This window comes from Capsicum annuum, chromosome 2, assembly GCF_002878395.1.
Source record: "Capsicum annuum cultivar UCD-10X-F1 chromosome 2, UCD10Xv1.1, whole genome shotgun sequence".
In the NCBI taxonomy this organism is placed as follows: domain Eukaryota; kingdom Viridiplantae; phylum Streptophyta; class Magnoliopsida; order Solanales; family Solanaceae; genus Capsicum; species Capsicum annuum.
This window is the reverse complement of record NC_061112.1, coordinates 23,196,004-23,206,879: the sequence shown is the minus strand read 5'-3', so window position 1 is coordinate 23,206,879 and position 10,876 is coordinate 23,196,004.

Below are 10,876 nucleotides of genomic sequence, written 5' to 3'. Positions count from 1 at the left end.
ATATTTGTATTTCTTCTCGCATATGAACCAAATAGGGAGAAATAGATATATTCCTATCCTAAATATAAATCATAACTTTCATTCCCTTGAGTGATTATGATCCCATCCCATATATCCCACGTTCATCGTTCCTCCATCTGAGCTCCCTGTAGAAGTATATGTTTACTCTAAGGGTTGCAAATCCGTAGAATAGTAGAAACAAGGATATATGAACAACCAATAATGATAATAAAGATACAAAAACTTAATTACAGGCTTAACTACTCATGTTCTTGGCCTCAACCCTAGATGAGGTTGTTTAGCCACTCATGGAATAAGATAGAATCACAATCATCGAAATCATGTATTAATCCAAAAGTAAGTTAAATGAAGGGATAAAAACCCTAAGTGAATAACCCTAAAGTGTAGTTCAAGACCCAAAGGTCATCCAAGGTGTATAAAAAATATAGGAGTGTTCTATTTATAGTTTGAAACAATTGGCCGAACTTGACACACTACGTGCCACACCCTTATAGCGGAGGGTAGGGAGAGTGGCACGCTCATATCATAGTGAAACATTGGAAATTGCATATTTGATTGTGGATAATGGAGTGGCACTCCCTTAATGTGGAGGATAGAGGGCGTGGCATGCACCTAAGCCCAAAAATTCCAGCTTCGGTCATCCTTTGCTCTATGCATTTGACCTTTAGTTCCTTGCTCCGTGGTAGCTTTTAATCTTCAAAAACTGCTTGTATATCCTCCCATTATAAAGTTTATCATCTCACCACACTTATTATAACATAAAATACCACTAATTAGAGCTTACAACACAATAACAATCAATAAAACAAACTAGAATAATGCATAACTCAAGCTAAATACTAGTTCCCCCCTTTAAACTCTAAGTGAACGTTTCACTTCCAAACTTGTTTTGAAAACACCTTAAACTAACACTTTGATTCTCAATTATATGCGTATAAACTCATAACGCACAGAAGAAGTCCTCAAAACTAGACTAAATAAGTTTAGATAACAACACTTAGGTGCATAAATCTACCTAAGATCCTACATATTTATTACTTGGTCATTACATCACCTTGTATGTATCAATTCCATATTTAGTTTAACATATCATGTTTATCATGTTCAGCTTCATAGTTTATTGTGCATATCCCACATACTTAATACATTTATAGTACTGATTGCATACTTTCTTTTCTACTATATTATTTTATAATACATGTTCATACGTTCAAAATCCAACTCTCAGTTAGAATGAACTCCTATCATCTCAACATTAGATTTTAGTGAGTCCTCATATTTCAAGCACAAGACTTATGTTATTTTTTAATTTCAATCATCTATTTTTGAGATAGTCCATGTTAGCTAGGGGCCTATCCCAACAACTCATCCTAGTAGAGGCTTTCATAGATACAATTAGATGTTTAACTTTATGATTTAAATTCAAATATTGCCATTAGATTTGATTAATATTATATTACTATAATTTTAGCTTTTGCTCGGTATTATCCAATTTTATTTTAGTATTCTTAGTGTTATGTCAGGACATGGGTTAGCTTTAGGTCACTTGTGAATTTGAGCATCGTGTTATGACTAGGGGTGGTCTTGGCCTGTGACAATAATGATGCAATATATTATCAAGTAGTTTGTGCCATACTATCCATTCCCCTTCAAGGTTAGTTTCTCATTATATGTCCCAGTGTACCACACCAATACTAAGTAGAGCATCTATCCCAAAATGACATGTACCTAGATGGTGTCTCCCATGTTGTTTACAAGGCTATCCTGCAGGTTTTGACTAACTCGTGATTCTATTCTCTTGGTTCCTTGCTACTTTAAAACCTTGGATCTATCTTCTTTACCCAAACTTATATTTTATAGAATTTTAGAATCAGGGTGTAGAACTGGATTAAGAAAAGGTAGATGATGTCCTAGGTGGTCTATTAGAAAATAGAGGCCTAAACTCACCTTTGGAGGGCCTAAACTACCCTATTGATTTAGCCCTTTAGGAATTCCCTTTTTTTTTCTCTTGTCTCTTTCTTTGCCTTTGATCCTTCACATTTTATGTAAAAGCTTGTATACTTACGATATCTATGTCCTTATTCAAAGCAGCAATAGTGCAATCTTGTCATGACCCAATTTCTCAGGTCATAATGGCACCAACTATATCCCACCAGTAGGTAAGACAACCCGTAGTCTGCAACTACTAGTAATGGATTACCAAGAGAAATAAAGGAAGAATGCAAAATAAATATAGTAAAAGATTAAAATACATAAAATAGTCCCAAAACCTAGTGCAATCAATACAAGAGCTTATAATGTAATAAGATTACAAAATAAAGTACTAAATGGACATACTGCTACAACCCATCTCTAAATACAACATAGAGATTAGTCTAGTATATAAGAGGGATAACTACAATACTTCGAACGTCAGGAGATTATCCTATATCTCTAAACTATAGCTGCTTCACACGACACACACAACAATAATGAGAACTCGTACTCTGATCTATAGGTTGAAGAAGTGTAGTATAGGTACCAAACACATGGTACTTAGTAGGAAACTTCCAGATGAGCTCCAAAGATAGTGCAAATATAAATAACATGCAAGTAGGAATGTAACTACACCTAAATATCCAGTAAACTACATAGTAAAGCTAAGCAGATAATAAGGATGAACTATCCTATGCTAGCCATACTCAGGAACCTAAGCACTATATCATATATCACTAGCCAATACTCGAATAAAGAACAACAAAATGATATATATATATATATATATGTATGTATGTATGTATACAACACCAAGGAATGGATATACAACATGGATAAATGGAAGAAGAGAGGGATATACGGTAATATCTCAACTATTATAGGTATGTACATATAAATAAACAAGGCTAACTCAAAGGTACAACCTAAGTAGTCACACTAGCATCTCAAGGCCTCCTAATCATAGTAGAAACTAGTACTAACATAATAAAGGTCTCTAATCCATACATCTAAACATGAGATATTTATCCATAATAAAGCAACCATAAAGAAAGAAATCTGAATCATACCTCAAATATTAATACTAGTCCAATAATCTACCTATCATGAACTAATCATAATAATAACGATAAATATTTAAAGTAACCAGCTTGCCTGGGAAAATGATACCTCTACCGAGCCTTATAACCTAAAAGGTCCAATCAGCACACAACAAACCACAAGTAATACTTATCACTATACCTATGCAACCCCCATAAGGCCGATAGATATAGGAGCATATTGGTGATATGCAATGCACATGCAAGGATGAATGCCAATTATAATCCATAATACCATAACAAAATCAAGTACCATAATGTAACCAAGTGTATACACCTCCTCTAGCTTGATGCTCACAAAGGTAGGACCTATATCGACCTCTCTTCTCTGGTATGATGTCTCACAGATGAAGGGTCCCTTAGGGGGATATAAGAGTACCCGTATACAATGACCTGGTCCCAATCTAGGATTTTCAATAACCATCATCATCAATCTACTCCATCCAGTACCATAGATACATATATATAAATGAATGAGTTGGAACCATGGCTAAATGCGTGTAAATTCATAAACCCATTGCCTGGGGTAAACTACAAGACTAAGTCATCATAAAAGTATAGAAAGGGTCAGAATCTCTCATGGGCGAGGTAAATAGTAGCAGTAAAATCGTGGATCAAAATCTATCCCAGTCGAATCTCTAAAATATCATTTTTAGTCTAACGATTCATATGTTATTCATTAAGATAGCACAATTCCTATTATGAAGATATCCTTTTTAATAGTGAAAAGTGGGAATAAATATATTTGTAGGAAAAAGGAGTAGTGAAATCATATTTTTAGTTAGAATCGTACCATTTACCGCTTTAGTGATCATGAATGTACCATATCTATGCATGCCATCACCAGTTTCCAAAAAATATAATTATAAGCATCTAAACATCTATATATATGTCCAATTCCTTTACAAGGATAAAATACTTCCCAAAATCCAACCAATATTATGAACACGACCTTGGTTCGAATACTGTATATATCTGACATAACCATAACATCATAATCCAGAAAAACCATCATAATCTACTTAGTATCATATAAATATCATACTAAAGGTTCATTATTATCAACTATACCTAATATGGTAGCAACCTAGGGTAAAAGGAACCTAGAAGCATAAGTGTTTCACCTTACGGGTTAATTATCCTCAAGAGTTTAGAAAGGCTCTTAGCATGGGAAGTAGCTAAACTCATAAATTAGGCTAAGTCATGGTGTTCTACCCAATATTATATCCTAACATCCCTATATAACATATAACATATATAATACACCATCTCATAAGGAAGAGTACACAAAAGCCTACCTCAATATTAAACCGTAATCCTTGAATCATCCATAAATCATCCGCCTTTTCTCTGTGATTCCAAAATACTGTCATATTATAAAAATAGTAATCTACACGTCGTTAGGGGTAAACTAAGACCCATATTTATACATTAAGGGTCAGGTTGAATTCGGGGTCAAGAACAGGCCCATGGGGCCTCCAAATAGAATTCAAAATTTAATCTATCACAAGGTCCCTCAAAGGACATTGAATGTGTGCTCAAAAGTTAAACACAAATGAAGAACAAATTAAGTATCAAATCAACTCGTAAAGTTTAGGAACGCAAGACCTGATTTCTAAGAATTTTACCATGAATTAGGATGGAAATTGAAGGGAAAATTAAAGAGGAAATAACCAAGGTGAGTTAGGATAGCTTACCTTAGCTTCTATGGATAATTTCCCTCTTTTTCCTCTCTTTGAGCTCTTGTGAAAATGGTGGAAGAAATGATAGAAAATCAGATCGGGAAAATGGAATAAAAGGGCTATAGGTAAGATGAGAAATTCAATTAAAGACCAAGACTTGACTTAAGAACAATTACTCTCTTAACACAAAAAACTTAAAACTTGAGCAATATTGAGTTTTTGACATTTTCTTCTCGAATAATAAAATTGCAAAAACCATTGAATTGAGAAGCATTCTTTTATATTTATAGTAGTATAATGATTAGGTTAGAATTTTGATTGGGACAGGTGTCCTGTCTAGTACACAGCTCACATGCACAGTTTGTTACACTAATAGACAAAACTACATAGAGATGTGACATCTATACGTTTTTATAAAGGCCTAGGGGCCTAGTCCCTTATTGTCAAATGATCATCATTAAAATAAGATGTAACAATTTTCCCCCTTTTTGATGATGACAAACCATAGATTTTAGAGCATCAAAATTTATTCACCTCATTCAATCAGTATGATCACCTCTACTGTCAGTGAATGTTCCCCTATCACTATGCACCATCCTCCCCCCTGTCTATATACTAACATGATAACATGCTTCCCCTATCAATATACCTGCACTTCAATATCATTCGATATAAGTATCATACCTAGTACCTGGTCCCTACCACATGAATTCAATATCCTTCCTTTTGGCATCATTAAAAAGTAAGAATAGTAAGATGAGAGTAAAATAAGCATAAGTCAGTTAACTCATGGCCAATGGGGAAACACTAACATGAAGAACAACTTTTAAAGTAAAGAAGAGATAGATGAAACACATAAACAAGGATTCATTAATATATAAAAGTTAAGTATCACTTCTGTGAAAGATTTAAATTCTCCATTCCATAAAAAAAGCCATAGGATTCAAGAAACTAAATAGATAAAGGACTTAGGAAGAAGGTCTGGAGAAGTAGACCCAGCTTATTATTTTCTGCAGCATGACAGTGAACAATTCCTTGGTTAGCAGCTTTATCTCTGCATTTAAGCTAAGAGCCTCATCAGTTAGAGTTGAAACTCTCTTCTTTAGTTTAGAATTCTTAGTTCTAGTCTCTCCAGAGACACTTGGTTCCTTATTATAAAGTTGCTAAATTGCCATTTGTAATTTGCTAATATCTGCATCCTTAGTAGCTGTGTTAAGCTTTAATTCCTCTATTTCTTTTCTTAAATCTTCTTGAGACATGGTTCCTGATTTTTTTTCCACACCCTCAGTTTTGATTAATGTTTTCAAACCAAATAGTTGTTTCACATTTCCAAGAGTTCTATTTTCACAGACAATTCTAAAATAATCATATACTCTGTTCCACCAATATCAATAAGGCATGCCATGTCTTCTGTTCTTCCTATGAACAACTTTATTTATGTGTTCCATCATTAGAGTAGACAAATTGATAAACTTAAAATTACTGAGACACTTCATCACATACAAATTAGAAGCTAAAGCAATGTTCCCTTTTGTGATCTAGGCAGAATCACTTTAATAACAAAATTAAAGATTAATTATAACTCACTTTTTAGTGATCTTCTATTTATTGTAGATATAAATTTTTATTTAACCTTTGTTGCTTTTGCCATAAACTCATTTGAGGGCTATTTTTTTGAAACATTCCTTATAAAACTAATAAGAACATCTAAAATTCTCCCAAGTAGTATGACATCAAGATTTAGATTCTTCTCTGGAACAACAACAATCATCTTTAATTTGTATTCAGAAAAGTCCAATATGGAGTAGATTCCCTGACTACCTCATCAAGGACAGAGGGAATGGGTCCTTCTATAAGATAGAGCCATCTTTGATGTTTAACAAGATCAACTAATTCCATCATGCCTGGTTTTGTTAATATACTTGAGTTAGAAACCCTTTCGTTCAGTACTTTTTGATTTCTCAAGAACATGTTTCTAACTTCCTTGGGCACAAGTTTTCTTTCTTCCTCCAATTTTCTTCTTTTAGAAGCACTAATAGGTTTCTTTTTAGTCATTTCCTCTTTTTGGGAACTGGTCCCTCTGAAGTCTGTTGCTTCTCAATAAGACTTCTTGAATTCACTCTAAAACTTTTTGTTTTCATACTGGCATCTTATTTCTTAGCACCAAATAGACTCTCTTTAGGATATTTGATAGAAAAATAAGATTTTTAACAACCCACTCATCACTTGTCATTACACTGTCAGATAGATTTTGTGCTTTCAGGGATAAATCTTCATCAATGAGTTTAGTAAAGAAGGAGTCTGGCTTTGAAGGGATAGGATAATTTAACTTGGTTGATGTAACACCCCGAGTCTGGTTCCCAAAATGCCACGTTGTGCTCATGACCCTGAAGGAACATAAGCTAACCCATGAATGATTTTTGTACCTGTACACTGCATAATGTACTATATAAAGGCTAAAATAAAGGCTGAAAGGCCATAAGGTTCAAAGATATGATAAAACATAACATCTAAAGATATGGTATATCAATACCAAAACAATTGAATATCAATATCAAAACAATTGAATATCAATACCAAAACAACTGAAATGACTGTCTGAATATACTAGTCCGAAAGCCTCTAAATTGTCTGAATAAGGAGTTGATGGGGTATGTACCCAACTAAATCTAACTACTGAAATAAATTAATTAATGAGATAATAAATTATTGTTCATGTCCTCGAAGGATGAAGACTCATTGCTAACTCTGACTGCTGATATTAGAATGCTACTAATGCTCTAGAGCTCGTGCTTCTGAATTGATGGTATAAAACCCCATAGCGCAAATGCATCTGTACATTTGAATGTATTGGTATGTATGTAAGGTAGGCTGAATGCAAGGGTTCATATGCATGAACTATACTAACTGACTAAATAACATGAACGTAAGAATGCATGCATGAATACATAATAACTGTAACTGGGTTCGTGATAACATGATTACTGAGCCTGAGTACTGATAACATGAGATACTGATAACTCTATAACTGAAATAACTAATATGGAGCAACTATATCTGACAGTCTAGGTTTTGATGAAACTAGCTGAGTTTCATGCTATTCTGAGTTGACTGTATCTGACAGTCCTAACTTCTGTAGAACTATATGAGTTCTATTACTGAGATTGAATGACTATATCTGACAATCCTAATTCTATAATTGAAACTGTGAGAAGTATTCATCTAACTGACATAACCTAAATAAAGCAATACAGCTGAGGTGGGGTCCAATCTATAACCCTAATTGGAAGGGTGTAAATACTATGCCACTGGTAAGAACAAGCTATGGGTAACCCTCATCTGACAGTGTCCCCAAAAGAGAATGGTGGGGCCCTCATCTGATAGTACTTATCAACCTCATCAGCCCTCATCTGACAGTGTTGATGTCTCAACCCATGTTGGCTATATATTTTTGGAATGCAAGGATGACTTTTAAAAATCACACCCTCATCTGACAGTGTGTGTTCCCATCCTGGTTCACTCGATGCTAATTCCTAGTACTATCTGAATAGACACTAAACATGATTAACTAAACTGAATTAACTGAGTTCCATTGACTGACAGAATACTACTGAGATGACTGAGTTTTCCTGAGTCACATGACTGACTTAATTTCTATGAACATGGCTCGACTGATAGTATCTTGAAAACATGACACTGGCTCTAGGCACACAACTAAATTGTTGGGTACAAGTACTTCCAGGACTCGATAGTATGAAACTGGCAGAGCATGACTTTCTTGAATACATGACCAACATCACAATCCATAATACAATAAGTTGTAGATTTCATAAAGTAGAAGTTCTAAAGCACCACAAGGGTTACACATGTATCCATAATTCACTGACTAAGACATTTCATCAAACATTTGATATGAATAAACTTTTACATAAATGGGGATTTCATATTATCATACTAGTATGACACTTCTCCTTCACTTAGGCTTTTAATCGAACACATGGAGAGAATGCTTTGGTTATACAATCATCAACGTATCTAATAATCATGGATACATCAATCAACGTGTAAATTTAAGGGTTTATCATGATTATTATGCAAATAACCACATCCTAGGGTATTGGAATATGTAATTTCAAACATGAATCAAAACCCCACAACATCGTGAACGTGAATTTCAATTTAATTTAAATCATGAACATCCATACATACATAAATCTTGGATTTTGAAAAGATATTCTCGAGCTTCATGGGTGAAAGGGACCTATGAATAAACACATGACATACCTTGATTGTGAGTTTCTTGAAGTCCTTGGACTTGGAGAACTTGTATCTCTTAGTTTCTTGAAGAAGGATTTGGATCTTGTTCTTGGGGATTATCTTTAAGAGAAAACCTAATTTGATGTTGTAGATGGATAATAAACTTATGAGCCTTGGTATAATCTAATTAGGGGTTAAAATGGGTGGAAAATACCCAAATACCCTTTTAAAAATGACTTTAAAATAACTGAACGAACTATACAACGGTGGGTGCGATGGTCTGTTGGTCCTGACCGTCACACCAAGGCAGAATAGGGACTCACTGCCTTAGTATTGATGGCTTGGTCGATGGTCCGTCGGTCCTGGCTGTCGCACTTGACCAAAATTTGGGGTTACTACCTTAGTCGTGATAGCTTGGGCAACGGTCCATCGCTGGCTCGACAGTTCGTCGATCTGACCGTCGCTTCTGAGCAGTTTCAACAGTCCTCCATAAAACGTCCATAAATTTTTACTCCGATATCAGATTTGGACAAAATTGATATCGTTGGAAAGCTAATTCTATTTCTCATATGACAAAAGTGAAAATCTTAAAAATTCCTCGTATATAAAAGTGGATTCATCTTTCAAAGTAAGTTTCTAACATACTCGAGATAATTTCAAACTAGGTAGAAGTATGAGGTATTACAGTTGATTCTCTTGGAGAAAGAATATTTTCAGGCAATATGACTTCAAGAAGGAGATAAACTTTTTTACTGTCCTCTACTTTAGAAGAAAGCTCATAAAAATGCTCCAGTTTCTTAGGGATTTTATTTATTTGAGGTTCATTCGGGGAGGTGGTTATGAATACTTGATCAGTCAAGTGTTGTTCTGATAGGAATACAAAGGATGAATCTGTCTTGGTGCTTTATATAATATTTGGGAGTTAATTTTTATCTAAACTAAATTCTAAGGACATGACTATTTCAATAAAGGAATTTTCTAAAAGGATTAGAGAATTTGTAGGGTAATTCTGAGTCCTTTGTGGGGTTTTAGGATGAGGAATTGTCAGACATTAGAAGACCCTTTTTAATAAAAAAAAAATTTATCACACTGAGCTATTTGAGATTAGGTACTCCTTTAAAAAAAAAACAGAACAAAAATCATAACAAGAACTTAGGGGAACAAATACGCACAAGGATGAACTTTTAGAAAGAATGAGATATGATGGATTTCAATTTTGGGGTGACTCATCTTTATTTTTAGGATAAGACAATTTTCTGACACAAATAGAGAAGGCATGACTTGGTATGACAGAACAAAAAAGTGTACATTCACGTTACTAACCCGAGAGATAGGACCCAGTCCCTCTCTTTCTTGAGTGAATTCTCAAATTTGTGTTTGTCTCAACTATTCTCTTCCAAAGTTATTCCCATGTGTGTAAACCTACAAAGTTATGGTACTGAGTTAGACCAACAAGTACATACTTTATCAAGGATACATGTCTCCTGATCAAAGGCAATTTTATGGAGAAAAACTTATTCATCTTAGTAGGTCAGGTTATTTTGATCAACCCAGCCTCAACTTGTTTTTCACAAATTTTTCCTTGTGTAGATCCTTAGTAAAAATGTATTCTATCTGATCCTCAGTCTTACAAAACTTTATATAAATAGCTCTCTGTTCAACATTGTATCTTAGAAAATAATGCCTTACATCAATATGCTTTGTCCTTTTATGCTGTGCTGGATTCTTTACCATGTTAAGAGAACTTGTATTGTCACACATCAGAGGGATAATGTCTGAAACAATCCCGTAATCCTTCAGTTGCTGTTTGATCCATAACAAGTGAATACAACCAAAAGCTAT